A 26,258-nucleotide genomic window follows, 5' to 3' on the forward strand; every position below is an offset into this window, starting at 1 on the left:
TCCTGTGCCTCTTTGGGTGTTTTCTTCCCCCCTTCTCAGTGCTGGGAGCTGGCACTGCAAAGCTGTGAACTGCCAGCATCCCGTCGCTGCTGACCTGCAGCTTTCCTCTGCTCCTGTCGTTAGGGCAAAGCAGCCCATTGAGTGGGTGACAGGTGCTCAATTGCTCTTAAGTGGCTCCCAGATAATTGGGGAGGTCTTTAGCTACTTGTAACTTCCAATAATGAACAATGGGGGGGGGGGATGCACACATGGAGCACTTAACCGATGGCTTCCTTGTCAAAACGACATTAGGGCTCTTCTTCTTCTTGAGGACCAGCCCCAGGCTATGGCTCGGATGACACTGTGCCACCTTGACAAGTGATAGCCACCTCCTTGCTGTCACTTTGAGGTGGCGGATGAGGAAGGATGGGTGTTGAGACCTTGGAGAGGGAGGTTTGTGAAGCCTGGGGTGGAATGGTCCAAATCTCAGACCCAAAAGCCAAGATTTACTTGTCAGGAAACGTCGTTGAACGAAAAGCTGGTCTGAAATCCCCCATCTTCAGTGCAGTTTGCAGGTGATGGAGCTCACTTTCAGGTCATTTCTTTCAGTCTAAACCCAGGGTGCCAGCTCTGAGCACAGTCAATTGCCTTGTGAGGTCCCTCTTCCCACCTCAAAAGGAGCTAAGAAAGGGCCTTTTCCCGAAGCTTCCCAGTGGGTCTGCAAGGAGACCTGTCCATGAAGCTTTCACCCAGCTGTTCTAGTGTTAGACCAAGGTGGGGTCCTCATCGTTGGCACGGGGGAAAGCAGAAAGGAAGACTCAGCCTCATCAGAAGTGCCCAGCTCAGTGGGCAGCTCTGCTAAAACTGCAATTCCCTCAAAAAGAATCACAGAATCCCAGCCTGGGTTGGGTTGAAGGGACCTTAAAGCTCCTCCAGCTCCAACCCCTGCCATTGGGACCCCTTCCACTGGAGCAGCTTGCTCCAAGCCCCTGTATCCAACCTGGCCTTGAACACTGCCAGGGATGGGGCAGCCACAGCTTCTCTGGGCACCCTGTGCCAGCGCCTCAGCACCCTCACAGGGAAGAGCTTCTGCCTAAGAGCTCATCTCAGTCTCCCCTCGGGCAGGTTCAAGCCATTCCCCTTGGCCTGTCCCTACATCCCTTGTCCCAAGCCCCTCTCCAGGTTCCCTGCAGTCCCTTCAGGCACTGGAGCTGCTCTCAGGTCTCCCCTTCAGGAGCCTTCTCTTCTCCAGGCTGCCCCAGCCCAGCTCTCTCAGCCTGGCTCCAGAGCAGAGCTGCTCCAGCCCTCGCATCATCTCCATGGCCTCCTCTGGACTCACTCCAGCAGCTCCACGTCCCTCTTGTGCATTGATGAGATCCCCTCTCAGGCTGCTCTTCTCTGACCAACCAGGCCCAGCTCCCACAATCTCTCCTCATCAGAGACGCTCCAGACCCATGAGCATCCTTATGGCCTCTGCTGGACCCTCTCCAGGAGTTCCTTGTCCCTTGTCCTGAGGAGCCCAGCACTGGACACAGGACTCCAGGCTGGGGTGAGGATCTCTATGCTCTGAGGCGCAGGGAGAGGGTTGCAAATACCCCAGTTTTTCCAAATGCTGCTGTCCCCATAGCGAACGGTCCCCCAGTAAGAGGGACCCTCTACCATAAATCACCATTGATTCACCACGAGAAGAAAAGGGCAACAAATATTATTCCCAATGAATAATTCAAGCAGCTCTAAGCCATGCGTTGCGTGTTCATTACCCTCCACGAGGACCTGGGGGATACAGCTTGAAAGGCCCTATAAAAGGAAACGGGGGAAGATTTATTTGTAAGGTTGGGCAAATCCCGATAACCCCCTGCGGGAGGGGTTGTGCGGGGTTTGCTCCGAGACCATCGCGCTGCTCATCCCGAGCTCCATCCTCCGTCTCACTGATGCTTTGTTAAAAAAAGAAAGCACTTATGGTGCTGTTGGGGATCAGGCCATTTGCCTTTCTTCCCCGCCGAAGCTTTCAGGGATGAAAGCACTCTAAAGTGCTGGCTTCCGTGTTTGGAGCTGAGTAGTGAATAATCCCTCTCTCCTTCATCCCTCTGCCCACAGGGGAGGCAGTGGCTGAGTCCCCGCACTCACACCAGCCTTTGCGGCTCAAGCCAGCAGTGAATCTTCACTCCTTGGCACGCCGGAGCCGGTGTGGGGGGCAGTCGGTGTCTGATGGTGGCGTTGAGCCCACTGGGGTGGTGTGACTTTACCCGGTGCCACCAGGAGCTGGGTACCAAGATGGGGTACCCGGTCAGGCAGGAGCATCCTTCTGCCCACCCCGACTTGGGACAGTGGCTCTCATCATGCCCCAAGTGATTCCCAACACAGGCATGCTGCTGTGGGACATGGCTTCATGGTCACACAACCCCTTTAATCACCCTTAGCCCCCTCCCCAGGGAAGCAAGGACACTGGGAAGTTTGATTTTTGGAGGGGGCTTCCTGAAGCCACATGGGAAGGGAGGCACTTTTCCTTAAAAAGCTGTGGTTTTTCTTGCAGGAAAAGTACAGAGTTTTGCTTTTTTTACCTTAAGAAAAGTAGAAGGAAAGGTGGTGGTGAGTTTTGGAGGCAGACATCAGCTCTGCTGCAGTCACTAACTGGCCAGCAGCTCCAGAGCTCACTGGTGGTGGCCATCCGTCCGTGCTGCTGAGCTCCTTGGAGCAAGTGCTGCCTCCCCCGGGTACAACCTCCTCTCAGGATGCTCCTGTAACAGAAATATCAGCTTCTGGTGACTCCCCTTACCTGCTCATTCGAAGAAGCAGCATCATTGCACTAGAGCTGGTCTTGCCGTGCCCAGAGGGACCGTCTGGGCTGAGATGCTTTTGCTTCCCTGACTTGTACTTCTAGCTCTCCTCTCTGTTTTCTCTGCCAATAAAACCTGCTTCTGAGATTGAGCCCTTGATCAATGATGGCAGGATCCATCTCCCATCACCTGAGCGGGATGAGACCGAGGTGGCCGGGGTGGCTGGTGGGGAGACGCCGCCTCCTCAAGAGGACAATTCATCCTGGCTATCGGACACCAGCCGTCAGAAGGGACAAATAGCTCAAAAGGTGCCAATCCTCCTCTGCCAGCCATCAATGTGGGTGAGCAGTCTGAATTGAACAGCTTGCTTTGGGGCAGTCAAAGCCCAAGACTCTACTGGGAAAAGCAGCTGCCCACACCAGACCTAGTGGAGGTCCCCTCCACCAGCACTCCCATGACTCAAGGGGACAAGTGTCACCAAAGGGCTCAACTCATGGGGTTTCCAGTCCTGACAGTCCTGGACCAGTGGGAGGACTCTGTCACCTTCCTCCAATGTCTTTTACATGGTTCACTCAGGCAGTGGTATCTTTGATTACTCAGGTGTGGTTTGATCCATCAGCACTCATCGTCACCCATCTGATCCACTTGTTGAAGACAAGGGCAGATCCCCCATTGCTCCTACACCCAGGCTCCGTGGTGTGAAGGCCACCAGGACCAGCACAAGAGACCACTGCATGAGCATCTCTTGAGCCATAATTTCTGTCCAAGCCAGGGCACACTCAGCAGGAAGGTGCCCAGTGGCGACTTCATCTCCAAGTGATGGAGAACCCATTTCTAGCACTAGATAACCGGTGGTGATTAATTACCCTGGCTATTAAGAGCATTCACCCTGTTTCCAGCTCGGATGCCAGCAGCACTAAAGTCTCATTAGGTCTCTACCACAGAGACCCCGCGTTGGTATCTGTGGAACAAACCCATCTTTTAACCTGTAAAATAGCCTCGGGCTCATGATGTGGATGTCAGCCTTTGCCAAAGATGGTGCAGTGGAGGCTCAGCAGGGGGAACAGGGACAACTGTCCCTCCCCACCCAGGCTCCTGGTGTGAAAGCTGTCACTCGAAACACAAACTCAAGCTCCTGCCCATCCCGAATCCAGGCACTGCACTCCATGGGATGCTCCTCAAGCCTGGCCTCCATCCCTGCTCCCCCCAAACAGCACAGCACAGACAGACCCATCAAGTGAAAGGTGGAAAAAGGTAATTAATCTACAGAGAAAAAAGTGTTAATACCTCTAAGACACCGGGGACACTGGCTGTCAGCTTCCACCAATTAGTCACCTAAAACCCTGCCTGTATGATCTCTGTGGTACAGCTGAGTTGATTACTCTAATTAATTTTGCATTGATCTGCATGGATCTGCAGCACCAGGGCCTATCACGAACGAAGGAGGAGATGGATGCGTGAGCCCTGCTGAAGTGTGGAGGAGGGAGAGCATCCCGGGCACGCTGCTTTGATGGTTCATCCCAGTCCCCTTTGAGCTGAGGCTCTGGAGGTGACAGGTCTGTCCTCAAAGCACATGGGTGAAGAAGCAGAGACTCATTTTGGGAGCACCCTGCCCGGGGTGGGACATCCTGGAGGGTCTTGTCCCATCCTGTTCCACCCGCCCATCACATTCACACACCCTACATCCTAAGTGGTACCCTGGGCTTTTGGGGGCAATGATGCTCTGCCATCTCACAGCAAAGACCATGGGGCTGCTGCTTTCCCCCTGCCTTGCTGAGTGAATCCCACCCCTCCTGCTGATGGAATCCAGCTGGATCCCTCTTTGCATTGTGCCTAAATGCTGAGGTTTATCTCACCTCCCCTTTTGGGGCACCTTTCTCCCCGTGCTTGTTTTGGGGGACATTGGAAACACGAACATTTGGCATTTTCTGATTATTTGCTTTTGTCACACATTTTCCCCTCTCTCCCTGGCTAAAATTTGACCCAAATGAACAAACCTGCTCTGAACATCTCATAAACCCCCAAGCCCTCCCTGCACCCAGCACTGGCAGGACACACATAGCGCAGGATCTGGCGCGATCCTGCTCGGCAGAGGCTCTCCTCCTATTCAGGGGTTGTTTTCTCCCTTCCCTAACCCTCTCCCGAAGCCTTGCAGCGGGAGGGATTGCTGATTCCTGGGCTGGAGGTTTCACAGCTCATTTCCCCATCTCCTGGAGCTGATCCTGTGCTCTGACTGGGTGCAGCGCTCTCCCTCCAACCCTGCCCTACGGCGCGCACAACGGGCAGCACAAGGCTTTGCTGGAGCCAGGACAAGCAGGTCTGCAGCTCCTTGCCTTGCCCCGAGTGGCTCCCAGTGTCCCAGGGACCTCTTGCTGCCTTTGATGTGGTTTTAAGCAGGGAGGCAGGAATGCTCCTGCTCTCGGCTGCTCTTTGATCTGCTCTTAACGCTTGAGGTGTGCCGAAGGCTGCGGCCATCTCCCTCCTGCGTGTCCTTTGGCACACGATTCCCTGCTCTGCATCATCCCAGAGCCACGGGTCACCGGGCAGCACCAAATCCCTCCTGGAACAAACCCACCCTGAGGCCAAGGTCTTGCAGACCCCCCCCCCAGGCAGTTCCCAGCCTTCATCCCCAACCATCTCCTCGGCAGTTCATTAAAGGCTCAGTGCTAACAAGAGCTCCTCGCTCCGTGCTTTCACCAGCGCCACTTCCAGCTCGGGATTTATTCGGCTTGAAGAAGGAAAACGGCGACATGGGGAGGTTGGAACCACCCAAGGATAGGATGAGGCAGGCGAGCGGAGCATCCTGCGTGCAAAGGGTTAGCCGCTGCCTTCATAAACATAATTTCCTGGGATTAAGATTAAAAATGTTTCTAATGGCTCCCACTTGTTTACTAAATAGCCAGCGAGGAGATAAGTTATCAACCGCGGCTATAATTTGCTATTAATCAAATATTCAAATCAGTGCTGCAGTTGGCCGCAACGGGACACACACATAATTCTCCAGCTCTGGTAATAATTAATCTTTTTTTTCCCCCCTTTTCTTCCCTTCACTTTGGACTCTTGCAAATATCTTTTGGTGTTAAGAGGTCCCCAGAGAGACCTGCCTCTAAATGAGGTGTAAAAATCTAAGCCGCACAAAAAATAGCATGCGGCTGGGATCGATATTCTCTTCACAGCTACATCGATTAACAACAATATTCTTCATTTATTAATTATGAAGGGGAATTTTCCATCCTTGCATCTCTTTCTCTGCTTGTTGCTTGGGTGGGTTAGCAAGGCCTCGGTGTGTCCTCCCATCCCTCCCTCCCTGTGCATCCTCTGGATGCTCTCTGCATGCTCTGTCCTCCCAACAAAGCTTCCAGTTCCTGCAAGGGTTTTTGCTGCAGAGCCCTCAGCAGAGCTCAGCTCGTGCCCTGTCATCTACTTGGACCAGACAGGTTGATCCTGGCTGGGTAGAGAGTGCTTCAAGCAAGGCAGTTCCACTAGCTGGGTCCCTGGACAATGGAGCACGCTGGCAGCTCCCATGGGAAAACCTTCAGCATAGGGCTTTGCAAGGGACACAACGCTGTGGAGCCAGCCTGGCTTCTCCAGGGTGCGCATGGATGCTCACGGGTCATGGTTTGGGGTCAGGGAGATGGGAAATAGCAGGGGCAGAGAGCAAGAGAGGGCAGAGGAGATGAGAGAAGGTAGGGTCAGAAACCCCAGGGGCTGAACCCCTTCCATTTTGCATCATTGTTTTCTCAGGGTGCTCGAGGGAGCCCTTGAGCACTGCCTGGGGATGCTGCATTGAGCTCTGCGGTTGAGAGATGCTCCTTAGCCAGGAGCAGCGCTGCAAGCAGTGATGGAGCTCGTGGCACAGACTCTACTTGAGCAGCCAAATATAAAGTTTGTCCCAAATCCCTCTTTATCAGTCAGTACAGCAATAGGCCAAAGGGAATGGCTTGAACCTGCCCGAGGGGAGACTGAGATGAGCTCTGAGGCAGAAGCTCTTCCCTGGGAGGGTGCTGAGGCGCTGGCACAGGGTGCCCAGAGAAGCTGTGGCTGCCCCATCCCTGGCAGTGCTCAAGGCCAGGTTGGACACAGGGGCTTGGAGCAAGCTGCTCTAGTGGAAGGGGTCCCTGCGCGTGGCAGGGGTTGGAGCTGGAGGAGCTTTAAGGTCCCTTCCAATCCAAACCACTCTGTGATTCTATGACTCTGTTCTAAACATAAAAAGGACTCACATAAGAGGTGCAAATAGGAATTGCACTCGTGGAACCCCGAGCACCATCACTTGGATCCTGCCCTGAATAAAGAGAGCAGCCAGAGACTGCTCCTCAGCGCTGGCAGGGGTGCTTGGCCCAGGCACACCTTGTACTCCGAAGCATGTAATCGTTATTTAAAGTGAAAATTACCACCGAGCTCTATTAGACTTTAAAATAAAAATTAGAGATTTTTAAAATGGATTTTCCCTAACGAGGAGCGTGACGGATGGGGGTATTGGAGCCCATGCGAGCCGAGTGCTGCTAAGTGAAATGAAATGGCATTAGGTAGCATCCCTCACTCTCCCCATGGCTCTCCTCCTTGCAAAATCCATACAGGCCCTGGGGCTGGGACAGGGGCCAGGACACATCCTTCCCTCCAGGTTAAAGTACGCTAAGACATTTCCTTCCTCTCCGGATACAGCCTTTTCCCTTCTCCTAAATCAAAGGTAGAATTGAAGAGGCAGGTCCATCCCTTCCCCATGTCCCCAGGCACAGGGATGCAGCCCTCCCTCCTCTCCTTTCTCCTCCACCATCCATTCCCAAACAGCCTCAGTTTTGGAACAGAATTCTGTTTAAATGGCAAATTGCTATTAAAGCATCAGCGGGGTTAAAAGACAGTGGTTTTGGGGGGGGTGTCTGGGTAACCAAGCTCTGTGTGAGAGCAATGAAGGTCAAACCTGGGGGTGTGGAAGAACATTCGGTTTTCGTTGGGTTTCTGCTGATTTGTTTGCTTCAAGTGCATTTTGCAAATCACCGCGTGGGGCTTTCGTGGCTCTTCCACATTTTCATGGGGACCGTGGAAAAGAGGGCTCTGCAATCCCAACAAAATACGATTGACGTTTTCCCCGGCTTCATTAGATGTGCTATTTTTACCTTGCAAGGTGCAATATCTATCCATGCCTCGGTAGCGAAGGGGTTGGGACAGGTTTAAAGCAGCAGCTCGTAACATGAGGTTCTGTTTCATTTCTGTGTTATCTTCCCAAGCACCTTATCAGCCACCCTGGGCTATCTGCCTTCCCCACTCATCCCCTTGTGGGCTGTCATCGAGCCGGGGGATGCTAAAGGCAAAGATCCTTCTCCATCAAAACCTCAGCCCAGGGGATGCTGAGCCAGCTCTTGGCCAGCCTGGCCGAGCCAGGAGCACATCCCATGGGTTTCTCCTGGGATTTGCAGCCCAGGAACACTCAGCTAGGGTTGAGGACCTCCAGAGGTCTCTTCCAGACAGGCCTCCTTCAATGCCACCAAGCACGCAGTAGGTCCTTGCTTCCCATCCAAGCACTGCAAGGAAGGATGAGCTCTGGAGGGTTCCCCCCTCCCACCACTGCCTTCGGTTCAGCCCCATGAGCTACAAATCATCCTCAGATCTCCTCTTCCCATCAGCATGGTGACTCCAGCTCCTCCATCCACATCCCTGGGAATCTCCCAGCTCAGATGCGCCTCTCTAAGAGCCCCCGAACCCCACAAGGGTTCCCAGAACCAGGTGATCCCCAAGACTGAGACATGAAACTGAAAGAGGGGAGGTTTAGATTAGGTGTGAGGAAGCTCTTCCCTGGGAGGGTGCTGAGGCGCTGGCACAGGGTGCCCAGAGAAGCTGTGGCTGCCCCATCCCTGGCAGTGTTCAAGGGCAGGTTGGACACAGGGGCTTGGAGCAAGCTGCTCCAGTGGAAGGGGTCCCTGCCCGTGGCAGGGGTTGGGACCAGATGAGCTTTAAGGTCCCTTCCAACCCAAACCAGGATGGGATTCTATGAACTTCCTGCATAGAAATGCCCCTGGGACCATTTCCCCTTTACCTCCAGCCATAAGTGCCATCAATGCCTCAAGCCTTCAAGGTCCCTGCTTCACCCTGGGAGCAGGCTGGGTGCTGCTGCCAACCCTGAGCTCTGAGGGGGCAGCAGAGCTTGCGTTGGGAGTGATGGTGCTGGGGGACCGGAGGCTGCTCGGGGCTCCGGCGTGAGGTTAGCACTGCATCCGCAAAACTCACCGTACCTTGCAAAGTGCTCAATACGCCTATTGATCAGCCCTTCTGCCTTGATCAGTTTGCTGGCGTGTGCTGCCGCAGTGCTGCTTTCGGGAAGGGAGGCAGGGAGGCGCGAACACGCCTGCGCCGGAGATGCTCCAACTTGCCGAGGCCAACTTGGCCTTCTCCTGACGGCCTCAGGGCCTCTCAGCCCTCCTTTGAGGGCAGCCTGAGTGCCAGCCTTGTGCCTTGGCTTAAGGGAGGGTTCTCAAGGCAGGAGGGTGGGAAAAGCCATCCCAAAAGCCTTCTTTCTCCTGTCCGGAAGCCTTCTTGCCAAAGCCTCCTGAGATACCTAAACTGGGAGTCTACCCAATGGCAAGAGCAGAAGCCAAAAGCCAAAGGGTGGAGAGGTAGGGTTGGTCTCCATCCTGGTTTGGAGCCCAAGTGAGCCCAAGGAGCTGTGGGGCACCCATTCCTCCTCCCTACGTCTCTTTTTAGGACATTTGCTGTGTAGGAGCAGATGCGTGGTTGGGGTGCCCTATCCTGCCCAAGGACCTGCATATGGCAGTCATATACTCAGAGGCATCCAAAATGGTGTGGTGGGATGGAGCAGGGCAGGTTGACTGGCATCAGAGAGACCCTTTGGATTCAAGCGTTGGGGTGCATGAACGCACATCTATGGGGCCAGGACAGCTTGGGATGTCCACATAGCCTGGGCATCCTGTGCCATCCCCATCATCCCATCATCCAAACACCCTCAGCAGCATTAGGGATGTCTTGTTCCCAGGAGCAGCCCTGTTTCTGCTGTGAGGACTGGTAAAAACACACTGGGCTGGAGAATGGAGGGAGGTGGGGAGGTAAAAACCTACCCCCAAAGGTCACGGAGTCAATTCCCAGCTCGTGTCCCCCTCTCACACCTTGCTGGTTAATAGTTGAAGGAAATGTATTTAGTTTTTGGTCTGGCATAAATCAAACCCAAACACGGCTTCCGGATTCTGCCCCAGGGAGGGAGCAGGCACATGGGCTGGAAGATGCTGAGCAGGCTCTGCAGAGAGGTCCCACCAGCCCCTCCAAGCTGCCTTGGAGCAGGGGGAGGATGGGATGGGGATGAAGGCTCTTTGGGAGAGGCTGGTGTTGGCTTTGAGCTTCTCCTGTTGAAATTAGCCCTAAAAGGAGCCAATGGAGGTGAGCTGTGAGCCCATAGCCACAGGGACAGCCTGAGGTGTCCTTGGGCACATCCCAGTGTCTAATTTCTGCACCCCTCCTGCTCCCAGGTCCTCCATCCCTTCATGCTTCCAGGTCCTCCATCCTTCCTGATCCCATCTGTTCCACCCCTCCTGATCCCAAGTCACCCATCTCCCCTCATCCCAGGTCCTCCACCCCTCTTTATCCCAGATTGTCCTTCTCTCCTGCTCCCAGGTCCTGCCTGCCCCCAGCCATGGTTTACCTGAGCCTCTGGCAGCCTCTGGAGAGACGTGGTTTGGTTGCTGGAATAGTGACCAGCCGGAGCCGTCACATCAGTGCCCGCTGCCTGCACAGTCCAGGAAAACCTGGGAAGGAAGGAGAAGGAAGGGTAAGGGCACTGCCCTGCCTCTACCGGGGCCACCTGCCTGAGCAGGTCTTGAGCACCAAACCCTTCCTCTTTGCCTCTAATTCCTTCTCCCATCTCTTAGAACTCTTGTCCAGGAGGGTTGTGGCTGGAGCACGGCCGTACTGAGCCTCCTGCTCTCTCCATCCATACTCCCTGGTGACCCTGTCCCCGTATTCTTCCCTCTGTATTCCCTCTCCCTGCAATCAGCTTCCTGCTGCCCGTCCCCTGCGCTTGCTGCAGGAGCTGGACCCAAACGTTTCGGGTTGTTTCAACACTGATGTGCTATGAACAGGTTGAAGGACTCCCCCCACCATGCACAGGCAGCCCCTGGGGGCCTTGGCCGTGTGCTTTAAACATAAAAGAACGATGGCATCTTCTTTCACCTGAGCAAGAGGGAGGCTGAAAAATGCAATTGGGAGGGAGGGGTGCAGAGGATAAATCAGGATCACTTCTGGCCCAGCTCGTGCGCGGGTACCAGGGCTGCTGGCACCGTGATGGATGCTCAAGGAACGCCCAAGGATCCTCAGCCGGATCCAGCTCCTCCATATTCATCTTCCAGTCGTCAGGGGGTGTTGACGTGTTGCCTGTAACCTCACAACTGGAGGGGGGGGGGGGGGGTGCGGTGCTTACACACCCACACATCATTATGCAGAGCCTCGTTAAGGTGGAGCTTAATTTTGCCCTTCCGGCAGCAGTCGGAGCCCTTTGTTCGGGAGATGGAATCGTGCAGGTACAGCGAGGATAAGGCAGCGAGAGGCCTTGAGGTGGAAGAGCAGCTGGAGAGTTGGGTGCTGCCACCAGCATCCGCAGCGCCCTCCCATCAGGCTTGGGACCCGCAAGAGCTGCGGGCGCATCTGCATCCCCAAAATCCCCCAGGGAACCTGTCCCCTGCTCCCTGGAGCTGGGAGGGATACAGGGATGCAGCTGTATCCCGGAGCAAGGTTGTTCTGATTTCTGGCAGTCGCCTGCCAGCTCCCTTCCCTTCTTGGTTCAATGAAGCTTTGGGGCTATGATGAAGCCCATTAAAGTCAGAGGCAAAGGTGTGGGATTGAAATGTAGGACAGCAGCCGCTGCAGAATGTGGTTGCATGGGATCAATGGGAAATCAATACCCAGCTCTGCTTCACGGGCTCCTGCCAGGCCCCGCTGCCGCTGTGCTCCCTGGGCGCTCCCCAACTTCCCAGCCCCTGGCAAGACCCCTTCCAGCCCGGCACCTTCTCAGAAGGGAGAAAGCAGAAGGGATTTGGGCATCCTGGTGGGAAGCTCCACCAAGCTGCTGGTGCAAGGACAATGCTCTGTGGGGAGCTCAGGGCTTTCAGAGGGGTTTGGATGGAGCTGAGCCATGCCCTGAATTCCCAGGGAGAGCAGAGGGACCGGATTCACAGCCAGGCTGAGCCCCAGCTGCTGCATTTCCCTGGCTGATTTCGGAAGGTGCTGAGGAAGCAGCCTGGATGGGCACAAAGCAAAATGCTCCCAGCGGGTTAGGGAGTGGGTGCTCTGGTTCCTGCACACTGCGGGATGCAGGAGCAGTGCATCAGCATCCCCATCGCTCCCATCTGCACCTTGGGATGAAGCTGCAGGTGGTCCCCAGGGCTTGTCCTCTCCTGGGCTGCAGAGCACAGCAGCCAGTCCATGGCATGGGCCATGAAGGAATATCTACATCCCTTCGAATCCCATGAATCCAGCATGGCCCTGGCTGCGGCAGGAGAAGGGAGCACCCTCTGAGCCATCGACATCGCCCTCAGCCAGAGGAGCCTGGCAGGGAGACGAAGACACAAAGGGATCTATCAGAAATGATAGTTTAATTGGAGGGAGGTGAGCACAGCACTATTTAACCACCGCTGTGCATTGATGGATTGATCCAAGTCTAGTTACACTGTGTTTGTGACATTCAGAGGGCTCCCAGCCAGCGTCTGCCGGCTCCCATGGTTTCCACTTGGATGGAGAGCTGTGCATCAGGGGCACAGCTGAGAGCCATGAGCTGGGGAAGGGGCCACTGACCGCCCCAGTGCTGCCTGTGGCGCCCCGTGGTGACACCCACCCCATGGGTGCCATCCTGATGCCCTCTGTCATGGCAAGGGTGCCCACCCTGGGCACTGCTGTCATCCACTCTGCTCAAACACCCTGCTCCCAATGGAGCTGCCCCCCTCTGAGGCCCCACCGTGCTGTCCCCCTCCCCAAATAGCTCCTTGGGTCTCCTGGGAGGTCACCTCTGTCCCCTGTACAGGAGAGGTGACAGCCCTAAGCAGGGCTGGGAACGGGAAGGGATCTGCAAGTGCACCATTAAACAGTCTGGTTTTATCACCCCAGCTCACGTGAGCACGGCAAACCCACGACATGATCAATCAGGGCTGAACATTAATTATGATTACACCCTGGGATCTTGATTGCGATTGATTCATTGATTCCTGGGCCCCTTGCAGCAGCAGCAGCCACTCCATAGGAATTGCACGGTGGTGAGGTGGCTGTAGCTGAGATTTGGGGATGGGGGTCAGGGGATGCTTGGAGAGGAGAGAGGCGGATGTTGCTTTGAAGCGGAGAGAGGGAAAAGCCAACGTTCCCTCTCCGGCTGTGCCCCAGCTCTGACACCACAGCAGTGGCTGTGGAGCATCGCGTCCTCCCTGCAGAGGAGGGACAATGGGGACACTGAGGACATCCTGCGAGCAGATCCCAGGGTGGGATCCCACGGAGCTGCAGGCTGAGGACGGCTTTGTCGCAGGGTCTGTGCACACCCCCCTGTGCTGATTTCCATTGACCTGCTATCGAAATCAATGCTGGCCATACCAAGCCCAGCTCCGGCAGGGAGGAGGGATGGGTCTGCAGCACCCAATAGGTATTTTTCCATCATTAGGCTCCGGAAGGAGATGCCTCCAGGCTGCGCTTGCTTGGTACATCCTGCAGCGCTTCCCAGCCCAGCTTGATTAGCAAGGGAAGGAGAACAAAGCCACTGTCAGTTCTACAGTGGGGTCCATGCTGGGGATGCTGAGATGTGGGACTCCATTCCACGCATCAAAGGGATGTGCCTGTAGGGCTGTGGCCCAGCATCCTCCTCCTCACCTCAGCTTTAGGGCCATCTTTCCAGCCTGACATCTCATTGAACCACCCGAAAGAGCAGTTCATCACTTCTGAGCTGCTTTGGGCTGGCACTTCACAAGGATCCAATCTGCTCCCAAAGCAGTTATCAGCAATGAATAAAGCATGGGTATGTGCAGGAAGAACAAAGCCATGAGCAAGGGCTTGCTGAGCTCCCATGTGTGCTTCTTGACCCGGTCTATTGGTTGTTCCTGGCCCTCACCGTGGTCTCAGGCACTGGGCACCAGCTCACCCATCCCTTCCAAGAGCCAGCTGCCCAATGATGCCCAGGTTGCTGCCAGCCCTGGTGCTGAGCTGAGCCCAAGCGATCACTTGTGGGGATGCCAGTGGGAAAAAGAATGATTTCAAGCACACTGCTGTTAGCAGGGTATGGATAAACAGGGCAGCACTGAGGGGAAAAAGCTTCCCAGTGAATGTCCAGGGGCAATTTTTATACAGGTTAAGAAAAAATTAAATAAAAAAAAAAGGAAAAGCCAAAAAAAAAAAAAACACCAAAAGACCCCCAAAAACCAAACAAAAACCCCAAACAGCTGAATAATTAACTTATTTTGATGGCAGTTTTCCTGGCTGCCATTTAAGGTGGACACTCGGGAAGTGCTGGGGTTATCGACGTATAGACCGAGGAGGTGGCAGGACCTCCATCCCCCTGCCCCTCTGCAGCAGGCTGTAAGTGGAGGGCCTGTGATTTATTTCGTATCCATGAATACTGAGTGAAATCAGAATAATGGGGCACTTAGGCATGTTACTGAGAAATCACTATTGTGATGCAATTTACTTCAATTAATTAAGCCTTTTTTGTTACCATTATTCCTTGTTTTACATTTTGTTTTAGATTTCAAACGATTGGGCGCATTGTGGTGGGAAGCTGATGGCTCTGGTTAGAGCCGTGCAGCAAGAGGCCATAAATCCCCCCTGAGCTGCCTGCCCCGTGTCCCAGTCCCACACAGGCCCTGGTGCCCACCCCACAACTCAAGGAATGCTCCAACACGCAGCTGTGCCCGGTTGGGTGCTCCAGTGGATTTAATGTGATGGTGATGCAGCCCCTGAGGCTCCTCTGGGTTTTGTCTGGGAAGGAAAAGCCTGAGCTTTGGGTGGCACCAGTGAAAAAGAAGGGTTTTTTCTCCCAGGATGAATATGGAGATGCTGGCTTGGTTCTGGCAGTGTGGTGGCTGCAAAAGCAGCTTTTTCCAGGGTTGAAAGGCAAGTTTCACCGTGTGCCATAGAATCATAGAATCACGGAATGGTTTGGGTTGGAAGGGACCTTAAAGCTCATCCAGTTCCAACCCCCTGCCACGGGCAGGGACCCCTTCCACTGGAGCAGCTTGCTCCAAGCCCCATCCTTGGTGTCCTTGGTGTCCTTGGTGTTGCTCCTCCCTAGGAGACCTTGGCCAAGGAGCTCAGGGAGATGCCAACAGCAAAGCAACCACCAGCAGGGACATGGAGCTGGGCTGGCCCTGGAGGGTTAACATCTCACCCTGGCATTGCTGAAGGGCAATTACCAGTGTCAAAGGAGCAAGGTGAGAGTTGGCACCACGCTGGTCTCCACCACCAGCCGTGCACATGCCTTTGCATATGCTGGGAAATGACACCCACATCCCATGGGACACAGGGGCTTCACCCTTCCCAGAACCCTGCATCCCGCTGCCTTCAGCCTGGATCCGTGGCCAGGATGAGTCCCTTCTGTAGCTGTTAACCCCTCATAAAGGGAGCTGTGATTCAGCTACAAGGCACCGAGTTTAGGTGAATCCTGGCACCACAGGGACCACAAGGTATTTTGGTTGTCCCACATCTCCAGCTCAGCAGCCCTGGGACCTGTGCTGGGACAGTGCCACTTCCCTGCATCATCCCTGCCCCTCTCCCTGCATCCCCAGCCACCAGCATCAAGCAGAGCCAAGGGGTACAGGAAACCACTGGCAAATCAAAGAAGTCATTTGCTGTAGCTGGGAGTTTTTCTTCCAGCCCTCTGGGTGATCCCATTCCATCTCCCATGATTTTCACACACAAATACCCCCCCCCATGTCATCATACCCATTGCTGCAGTGTAACTCCTGTGACGGACACATGAGGAGCCTCTGCATTGGGCTGGTGCTATCTCTTTAATGGAGGGGAGAGAAAATATTGGTACCTCGGACTCCCCTGGGAATAAATTCATACTGCCATATCGATTCGATTTTTTTCTCTCCTTTTGCCTGATTCCTACAGCCTTCTGGGTAACGAAGATTAAGCTTCAAGCCCTTCTGATATTACTTTGAAATGCAGAAACCCTCAGAAAAAGAGACTGCGTTTTCTCTCTTCTTGGGAAACGGGAAATATCTTTGGGGATGGGCCAGTGCTCATCTCTTCTCTCCTTCTCCCTCCTCTGGAGTAATTGAGAGCCACGCTTGCAAACACACGCACGTGCACCCACACGCTTGGGCCCGCAGGTGCCCACCTCCCTTTTGCTGCCTCTCACTGTGGATGGCGTTGGAAGATCCAAGGATTCACTTGGTTTAACGGGTGTTGAACTGCGGTGGGGAGCTCGGGTGAGCGCAGGAACCAGCCACCTTGGTATCAGATCAATTCGTTATCAACCCTGTTATGACGAAGGCTGATGAAATGTGGGTTGAGAGAACTCCAAGTGCAAGCAAAGAGCTCCCATTTCCCCAGTCCCCTAATCGCTGTGGGGAGACCTGGCTGGTGATCTTGGTTAAAGAGGCATAAATCCAGAGCAGCTCCAGTTATTCAGTTGGTGTCACTTGGGACTTGCCAGCACGGCAACAGAAAGCAGCATCCAGCCCTTTGGGTGGGCTCCTTGTCCTCCCTGCACCTACTGCAGCAGTTTGTGGGAGACAGCAGTGGCTGGAGGCTTTGCTGTGCCTGGAGCTGGAGGGAGAAGTTTAGGACATGTAGGAAACTGAGGAGAGAACAGGTAAAGCTGAGGCACGGAGAGCAAGAACTGGAGGGTGCTGGGGATCCTCTCTGCAGGGAGGTGAAGGCTGGGGAAAGAAGCAGGGATGGAGATGCTGCAGGAGGAGGTATGGGGATGGACCGGCGAGCAAAGCAGCCACACACAGGGGGGTACAGGGGGCATAGGGACAGTGCAGTGGGTTTCACATGGCCATGGGGTGTTTGTTTTCCAGGCTCTTGTCTGCAATGGGCTGGTCACTGCAGCCCCCAAGTAGAAGACAACAGGGAAACCCCAAGCAACAGAGGTTTTTGCACAAGCCCAGCCCTGGCTGGGTGCCTGGGACCCTCCAAGTCAAGTCTTCATCAGTGGAGCTTATCTGGGCTCTTCCGTCTCTGCCACACACTTCCCACAGAAGCAGATCCTTCAACCTTGGTTATGTCCCCCAGATGCTGCTCTGCATCCCTTTGACATCAGAGTCCTGGATCACTCCAGATTCCTTGCCTGGGTCCACTCTCAGCCCCAACATCTCCCTGCAGCAAACAAAACCACTCTCACAACCAAGGCCAAGTCTGCTCCCTTCCTCTTCCTGAGCATCCTGCAGCTCTGGACATGTCCTTCAGGCTCTGCAGCATTCAGACCCAGCTTTGCTGCCTGCTCTGGGATCTACAAAGGAGGAATTTTGCTGCTCCTAGCCCCTTCCTGAAGGGTTTCATTTCCCTGCCAGGACGTTTAATCTCCCCTTTCCTCCCACAGGGATCTGGAGGAGACTCATCATCTGAGTCCAAACTCCTGAACGTGCTCACCTACATGTCAGCTTCAAATGGGCATCTCCAGACACATGCATTCCCTCATGAGCCCGTGCCTGGCAAAACACACTGTGAAGGACACATTGAGTCTTGGACATGCCCAAGTAAGCTCAGGAATCTGGGAACCACGTTCACCACGTGTGTCTGTGGGTCACCACTCTGCGAAGCCAACCTGGTTGTCTGAGGCAGGGACTTTTCCCCTCCAAACCCACCCAGGCTGCAAAGGAAGTGATATTCTGACTCTTTATTTTTCTATCAATAAAGTTTATTGTCCTTTTCTTGCAAACCCTTCAGCAATTAAGAAGAAAAAAAGAAGAAGAAGAAGAAGAAGAGGAAGAAGAAGACAAAGGGAGTTGATGTTTGACTGCTGGGCTATCACTTAAGTCCTTGTTCCTGTTTACTCAGGACTTATTAGAGCTCATTCAATGCCTATAGCATGGCTGGATCAATACCTGCTGGGAGCAAGAGAGATTCCGCTTGGCCACTGTAGCCCATGTTGCAGAATTGATCTGCTTGGCTGCTGCAATCTGAAAATCCATCTTTTTGCGCTCTCTGCCTCCCTCTCTGCAGCGGGTTGCTAAGCAACGGGGGCTCCTTTGGGCGCCCATTGGTCAGTGCCGTGGCCGGCGCTGTGGTCCTCCCTGGTCACTTGGCCACTTTGGGCTGCAGTTCCTCCTCCAAGGATGGCTCTGGGATGCGGGGAGGTGGGGAAAGGGCAGGGAGGAGGGGAAGGGGCCGGAGGGGTGGTGAGAGGAGCGATGGGGAGAAAAGGGAAATCAATATCACCTCACATTTAACCTTTCTTTAAGAAAAAAAATCTTTGAGAAAACTATATTGACCCATTCCTTATCACTTTGTGCCACTGCAGCCTGCTTGAACAGGCTTCGCTGCCTGCACATGCACTTCATAAACACTTCTCCCTCGCCTCCTTTTAGGGTAGATCACGGAGCCTTCCTTCCTTCTCCTTTTGCCTCTCACCTTGGCTGGACGCAAAGTTATGCCAGTTTAGCTAAAGGTGTGGTTTTAAACTGATTTCATTAAACTGGGGCAAAACCTTTGTGCGGATGTACTGAAATCAATGGCAACCCCATTTGCATCGATTTCGCTTCGCTTTGGTAAAGGAATCGAATTATACAAACCAATACCAACCTGCTTTAAAATGATTTAGGGGTGTCTACACAAGACCAATTTTGGCTTCCAATTTTGTGTGTAGACAAGGTCCATCCCTCCAAAGAGCCATTCATTAGGCAGATCTCGCTGCCACAAAAGCCTTGGAGCTCTCGCTCCAACAGCCTCCCCAACAACATCATCTCTGTAGCCTCCAACAGCTCATCCTAAAAGTGATGCCCAGGCTTTGCCCATCTCTTTAATGAGATGAAGAGCAGGGGTGGGGCGGTTGTTTCCCAGGTGCTGCAGAGTATTTACTGTACAGATATTGATCCTGCTCTCAATGCCTGCCACTGTAGATCCATGCATCTCATATGTGTATGTGTGTCTTCTAACAATGCCTTTTACTATGGTCCCTAGGCGATGTCGCATCTAGATCCCAAAGTCTTTGCGCAAGAGTTTTCCAACCCTTACTTTGTGATTATCTTCGCACAGCTGAAGGACAGAGGGCTTAATACTAGACCACAAGTGCTCACAAGTGGACACTTCCCCTACTGAGACACCTATGTGAAGTGGCCTCATTTCCACAAGTGCAGGTCAGCTCCTTTGAAAGCCAGGAAAAGCCAAGTTTCTCCAGCATCATCAAAGCCAACTACTTTTATTAACTACCACAAGAGGGAATTCACACACAAAGGTGCTTCCCAGGCAGAAAACAGGGACTGATGCTTGGTCACCAAAGATGGACTTCTGATCCAACCAACCTAGGTGACTTGCATCCAACCTGGCCTTGAACACTTCCAGGGTTGTGGCTGCCCCATCCCTAGCAATGCTCAAGGCCAGGTTGGACGGGGCTTGGAGCAAGCTGCTCTAGTGGAAGGGGTTTGGAACTGGATGAGCTTCAAGTCACTTCCAACACAAACCATTCCATGATTCTATGATCCCAACCCTCAGCCCTTGGCACAGCCTATGTGACTTCAATTCATCTCTGGGTTCCCCACAGAGGTATATCCATATTATCACTGGGTCAGCTGTTCTCTAGGTCACCTCTTTGTTCAATTTTGTGGTCTAACATGCAACTCTGGGGCTTCCTATCATAGCAGTTCAGGGTCAGCCTGCAGCAGAGAAGCTCACTAACCCATTCCTGATGGAAAGGGGAGTCGATGAGTACTTGTATTGCACCTAAGTGGTCTACAGATGGGTCTTTGATATGACCCCCAGGTACTGTGTGCAGGTTGATGGACCCTCATCTCACCTTGCATCCTTCAGCCAAAGGAAGAAGCATCAGAGCACATGCGTATCATTAGCTTTAAAGATATTTTATTATCTTAATGTAAATTAAAATACCCAGAAATGTTGTTTCAGGTAGAACTGAACACGACTCAGCCCAAGGTGGATGCAGTTACGCGCTCCAGCTCAGACCTCACACACAAGCATCCAGGTAGACCTGAACTTCATCTGTGGGCTCCATCCTACCACAGGGTAACAAAAGGAGCCGAATTCTTTGCCAAGAAGAATCGCCCTGACCCTGCTGCTGCAATTTTCACATCCTCTGCACTTGCCTTTTGGAATTTGCTTGTCTTACACTGATTTACCACCTGGAGGAAGGCAGGACACAAACCTTGGAGGACAGGGATGACGGCTTGAGAGCCCTGTCAGTGCTCTGGTTTTGGGAGCACCCGAAACCCTTTCCCACCAAGCAGCCATCAGGGGATATACTCCAAAAGTTCTGACAACCAGAGCAATGCCGCTCCATCAAAATGAATCATTTCCCCACAGGAGCCAGCCGCTTCATTGAATCTCCCTTTTCAAACATCTCATTGGCCGAGTTGGAGTCATCGGATTGTCCTGCTTCAGCATTTTACAAGAGAACCATTTTCCTTTCTCCAGCCCCAGGTGATTTTATTTTTGTTTTGAAAGCGTGATTCATTCACATTAAAAGGAAATTTGACAAAGCGCCCAAGCTTAAATTTAGCCACAGCCTTCAAGCTTGTCAAAACCTCCTGCTTTGACTGACAGTGCCTGGAATGGGTTTGATTTTCCTTTTTTTTTTTTTTTTTCCCAATTTCTTGCTTTTTTTTTCATTTTTTAACTGAAGAAATTCAAATTCTCACAGAGGAACCCATCGCATCTCAGGGCCCAAAGCTCTCCCCCAAATTCCCAAGGAGGTTTAAGTGGATCCTTCTGGATTGCGATGAATGGCAGCACTTCCTCAAATCAGGGCCCCGCTTCCTCTTCCTGCTGTGATTATTCAGACATATGGTTTTATACACACGGCGCTGGTTGCTGGATGAACTCTTTACGAAGCAGCACACCAACCCCTCCCAAACCACCCGCCCCAGGTTCTGCGAGGACTCCCCACGCCGAGAGGACAGCTTGGGAAGACCATTAACTGATTTCTGCTTTCACTTAGAGCTTGCAGCATTGACGAGCCTGCTCGATATCTGACAAGCTCTCCATGGCCCTGAGAGCTGAGCAGCATCTTGGGAAAATATTCCTGATCTTCACCACCACAGAAACCTTCCTGAACACAACATCCTGCTGGGGCAGACGCCCTCTTGCTCTCCCAGCTGCCTCTCCCCAGCTCTCCGGGTACAGCAGCCTCTGAAGAGGTTTGCCTTCAGGAGCCACTGGATTCCAAAGCCATGGGGAGTGAGTCTGACCCATTGACAGAGCCCATCACGGTGTCCCCACAGGGAGCAGGACTGTGGTCATCGCTGCCCCAGCTTTCCCCTGTCTTCCAGGAACCACTCTGGCATCAAGGGCGTTCCATAACCGACTGAAGTTAAGCACGTGCTGGTGAATAGGGATTCTTGCCTGTGTCTCCTCCAGCTGCTCAGGGAGCCCTAAGGAAGGTCACACAAGAAGTGGCCCAGCCTCTGCCTCCAGCTAGGACAGGTTTCACTGGGGTATGGTAAGGGTTCAAGGGCAGGTTGGACACAGGGGCTTGGAGCAACCTGCTTTAGTGGAAGGTGTCCCTGCCCATAGCAGGGGGCTGGAACTGGATGAGCTTTAAGGTCCCTTCCAACCCAAACCATTCCATGAGTCTCTGATTCTACAAGAAGGGTTCTCCCTGGGCACTTGTGGCTGGGTTTGAGCTTGGGGCACAGATTTGGCAAGAAGAGGAAGGTGACATCTTTGGAAGGTCTTACCCCTGTCCCTTGCAGCAAGACAGCTTGGGGAGGGCATCATTTAACCACCTGCTTGGCTTTAAGTTGGAGATCAAATGCAGAAATCAGCCACAGGGCTCCAGCAGCACCCACGGGTCCACAGGGCCAGGCTTTGGTGGGCTGGGGGTCTATGGGGTTTGCAAGTCTCCCCCAGCAGGTCTCCAGGCCGGTTTGAGCTGGCACCTTGCTTTGCCAGCTCAGCTCCCCACGGACATCATAGCCATTGCTCTGTTATGCTTTTCCAGCCTCTTTTTGCTCTTCATTCTCTTTTGCATCTCTTTGTTGCAGCCCTCTCCATCTGACCCTCTCTTCTTTCCCTTTGCATCATTTAACTCACAGTCCCTGGGGGGGGTTCAGCTACCACCGCTGGCTCCACTGGCTCAAACCTCCCTAAAATCATAGAACCATAGACTAGTTAGGGTTGGAAAGGATCTTCAGATCATCTGTGTTCAACCCCTCTGCCATGGGCAGGGACACCTCACACTAAATCATGTTACCCAAGGCTCTGTCCAACCTGGCCTTGAACACAGCCAGGGATGGAGCATTCACAACTTCCTTAGGAAACCCATTCCAGTGCCTCACCACCCTTACAGTAAAGAACTTCCTCCTCATCTCCAATCTAAACTTCCCCCATTGAACTCTGAACCCATCACCCCTTGTCCTGTCACTACAGTGAAGAGTCCATCGCCAGCATCCCTGTAGGCCCCCTTTGGATGCTGGAAGGTTGCTCTGCAATGCCACATCAAGGACTCCAGTGCCCAGGGGAGAAGGAAGAGCTCTGAAATAACCTCCCTGGCTGGGTGACACTGGGTCTGTTTGTGCATCAGCTGGATAAATCAGCCAGAAGACTCTGTGTCTGGAGGACACATAGGTGCATTTAGTCCTTTATACACTATGTAAATGAAGGGCAGGAAACAAAGACTTCATCCATTACCATAATGACAGGTATTACCCTGTTCTTAGGCCAGGCCTAGTCCAGGAAAACACTTAAGTACATGATTAATTTGAAGCCTAAGAGACTTAAGCACGTGCTTAAGTGTTCTGCAGCTCTGGACCTAACAACAGAGGTTTCTACACAGCAATCCATGCTCAGGACATGTTACAGTGGTGCTTAAATGTATGGATTAAGGGTGCCATAAACAGTTGAGATATTCTGTTTAAACAATCATTTGTTGACAAGACTATACTAAGCCCATCGAATCCCTAAGTGATAGATGTATGTTGTCTTTCTGAGTCTCATGCTGTATCAGCCATTGATTTTTTTTCAGCCTGGATGCTAAGGTAACCTTTACCTGAGAGCTTAAGCAGAAAGCAATGGGTGTATGCTCACCATCCCAGCCACTGTTTGCACTGCTGGAGCCAGGACAAAGCCAAGGCTCAGCTCTGGATCCATCCATAGGGCACAAGGCTGCCCTGGACTGCCCCAAGGGCTGGGGGTGAAGGAGCACCCCTTGGCCAGTACTGCTGGGTGATGCAGAACAAGGGTCTGTGGGATGCTTCTTCTTTCTCTAGAGGCATGAGCCTTTTCCAGGGTCTTCCTCCAACCTGGATCATGTTGTGAGGCGGTCTCTCGTTCTCCATGGGCCACCCTTGGGAGCAGCAGCATTATCCTTCCATCCATCTCCCCAGTCAGAACCCATTTCAGGGGACGTTTGTCCCTGGAGACCCATGAGTGCCCTAGATGGCCCCATCTCAGTGTGGGCACCATGTCAGGACACCCTTCCTTGAGATCTGTTTTAATCACATTTATACAGTGTAACCAGAGGAAGGAATCTATTGACAGTCTGTCTTCACATTGCTGTCAATTCTTCCGGAGACATCATTAAATCCAAGAGTGGATCTTAATTTAACGTGTTAGCTAACGGGTTATTTAATTAGTTTTCAATACACCCCCCCCCCAAAAAAAAGCGTGGAGTGGGGAAACAGACTAAGTATTAAGGGGAAAAAATAAAGCAAACCCCAAAACCACACGATGATGAACACATCCAGATTTCCCGGATCTGCAGAGAAATGGTCTCCTCGGCCCCCTTCGCCCCTTCCCTCTCACAAGAAAGAGCCCTGTTGCGTTTCCCCTTCTCCCCACTGTGTTCAATAATAAATGAAAATGGTAAAAAGCAATTCATACGCGGGGCTAAGCGTCTGGATTTATTATCAGGACAATTACACCAAGGAGAATTCCCGGAAAATTACTCTTAGAAGTCTTTCTCTACCACCCCCTCCTAGTTTGGATAAAGACAGCAGCAATTACTGCTGCGGGAGAGAGGAGGGCACAGGGAAAGGGGTGCCACTGCCTCACTGGCTCTTGGGGTGGCACTTGCCTTGCAGGCAGCTTCCTGCCCATAGGGGTGTAGGGCTGGGAGGAGGAGGGCTGTGTTTGGGGCTGTGGATTCACATGTTTCCAGGTTTCCCTTGGACAGGTCAGTGCGGTGGGTATAGGCTGCGGCCAGCCAGCGCTCTGTGTGTGTCTGTGTAATAGCCTTGGGTACGAGCCGCTTTGGGTTCTTTCAGTAACAAACACAACATGACCCAAGCGCGCTGGGGTGGGCGAGGGGCAGCCCCCCCCCCGACACCCCCCCCCCCCCCCATCCTGCCTGTCCCCACTGAGCCCAGGGCAGCTGCTTGGTTGGCGGATTCCTGCCCCATCCCTGCCTTGTCCCTGCTTCTTTCCTGCCTCTACTCCTATTTTACCTGATCCCCATCGCTTCCTGCCCCTATCCCTGCCGATCTCCTACTCCTGCCTGTCCTCTGCCCCTGCCTGTCCCCCTACTCCTGCCTGTCTCCTGCGTGTCCCCTTCTCCTGCCAGTCCCCTACCCCTGCCTGTCGCCTGCCCTTGCCTGTTCCCTTCTTGTCCCCTGCCTCCTGCTTGTCCCCTACCCCTGCCGGTCCCCTGCCTGCCTCTACCCCTGCTTCCCCCTGCCTGCCCTACCCCTGCCTGTCCCCCCCCTGCCTGTCCCCCCGCTGTCTCCCTGGGTCTTGCCGCAGGACGCGCTGCCCGGGGAGCAGAGTTACCTGTTACGGGGGCTGAGCCGCCGGAACCGGGGGCACTCCGGGCCAGGAACCCCCTCCCCGGTTCGCTCCGCAGTGCGGCCGAGCTGGAGCAGACAGCGGGGAGAGAGGAGAAAAGTCTCCAGAAACGGGATCTTCCGAAAAAGCAGAGACGCTTCCGGAGCCAGGAGCAGGAGTCCTGCGGCGCCAGGAAAAAACCTACGGAAAATACAGAGAAAACAATAACTACATCTATATCGCATCTATATCAAATAAATACGGTCTCTTTCTATATAAATTTTAATCTATGTTATGTGTAAAACAAGTCCAGTGAATTCGCGTGCTGCCGGTGCTCGGTGCGATGCAGCGCGGAGGAAAACGCCCGGTTCGTCTCCTTCCTTCGATGTTTCTCAACGCACCGGCCCCGGCTCCTCGATCCCGGACTTGCCCGGGAGCGCTCGGGGAGCCTTTGGGGTGCTCAGGGACTCGGGTTTGAGGCTCCCCGAACTGCACAAAGACCGAAAAGTGAGAGAGGGCAGAGGCGAGGGGGCTGGGGGCGGTGTCACTTCGGAAGCTTGAGGGACCCCCTGCCCCGCAAAGCACGGGCGAAGTCGTTGCATGTCTCACGTTGTGGTTAATCCACCCGCACCCCAGCCCGCTTTAGGGACGGCCCGGCCAGACCGGTGAAAGGCGGAGAAGGGACGGGAGGGAGGAGGGGAAAAAAAAACATCTCTCACCTCGGAGCTGGGCGAAACCCCCGCAATTTTCACCGCATTTCCACCAAAAAGGGGGAAAAAATAAAAGGGCCGAGCCCTCCCCGTGGCGCTTCCAAGGGTGTAAAGTTCAGGGCTGCTCCGCCGGGAAGTTTAGAAAACAAATTGCGGTTGAAATAGGCTCCCGGAGGCCCACGCCGGTGTTCCCGGAGCTGGGAGCAGCAGGGGGGACCCGGCCTGGCCGCCGCAGCGGGGTGATGCGGAGCCCCGAGGGCCCCCGGCTCTGGTCCGGGCTGCGCCGGACCAATGCGGGGCCGCGTCGTTTGGGGTATACCTGCAGGGACTACATCGAAAAGAGCAACCTCCGGTCCTCAAACTGCCCTCCCCGGGGTGAATTGGATGGAGAAACCCACTCACCCCGGCCCAGCGCCCCGCCGCGGCCCCGTCGCTCCCGGCTGCCGAGTTTCGGGGCGGCCCAAAGTTTCGGTGTAAACGAGAAAAGTCTCCGGGAAGGCTGTGGAGGGGTCGGTTCTGCCGCTGCCCCCTCTCCGCCGCCCCACGCCTTGATTTCACCCCCGTTGCTGCCGCTTTTCCGCGCTCCCCACCCGGCCCCGGCTCCACCCGCCGAGCGCGGGGGTAAGCGGGCTGCAGAGGCGGGATGGGGGGGGGGGAAAGCTCCCGATCCGTCCGTTACCCCCCCCCCTTAAACGTCTCCGGGGCCGATTCTGCGGAGGGGGAAATTTTTCACAGGGGGAAATGACCAACAGCAACAACAAAAGTAATAGATATGTGTTTATATCCTGCAAAAGGAAGGGAAAAGCGGCGGGGAAAGGGCCTGATCTCTCAGCTAAAATTATCTTGAACTGGCTGCCGAGGGCGCAGATCGCGGTGGGGCGGGCGACGGGGGTGGATTTTCAGCAGAGGAAAAGGTCTGTGGGGAAAGGGCCGGAGTTTT

At 53.9% G+C, this 26,258-nt stretch overlaps 1 protein-coding gene across 1 annotated transcript in view; it reads right to left on the bottom strand.

The window, feature by feature from the left end:
- Window positions 1-992: 992 nt before the first annotated feature.
- The window catches only part of ATP8B3 (ATPase phospholipid transporting 8B3), a 78,047-nt gene continuing 52,781 nt past the window's right edge, over window positions 993-26,258 (bottom strand). The window contains exon 29 of the mRNA XM_057424576.1: window positions 993-1,042. The gene's annotated coding sequence lies outside the window, so the exon portion shown is untranslated. The remainder of the gene's footprint in view (window positions 1,043-26,258) is intronic.

This window comes from Pezoporus wallicus, unplaced genomic scaffold (assembly GCF_028554395.1).
Source record: "Pezoporus wallicus isolate ANWC-B61680 ecotype Strahan unplaced genomic scaffold, APGP_CSIRO_Pwel_v1 contig_8376, whole genome shotgun sequence".
NCBI lineage: Eukaryota > Metazoa > Chordata > Aves > Psittaciformes > Psittacidae > Pezoporus > Pezoporus wallicus.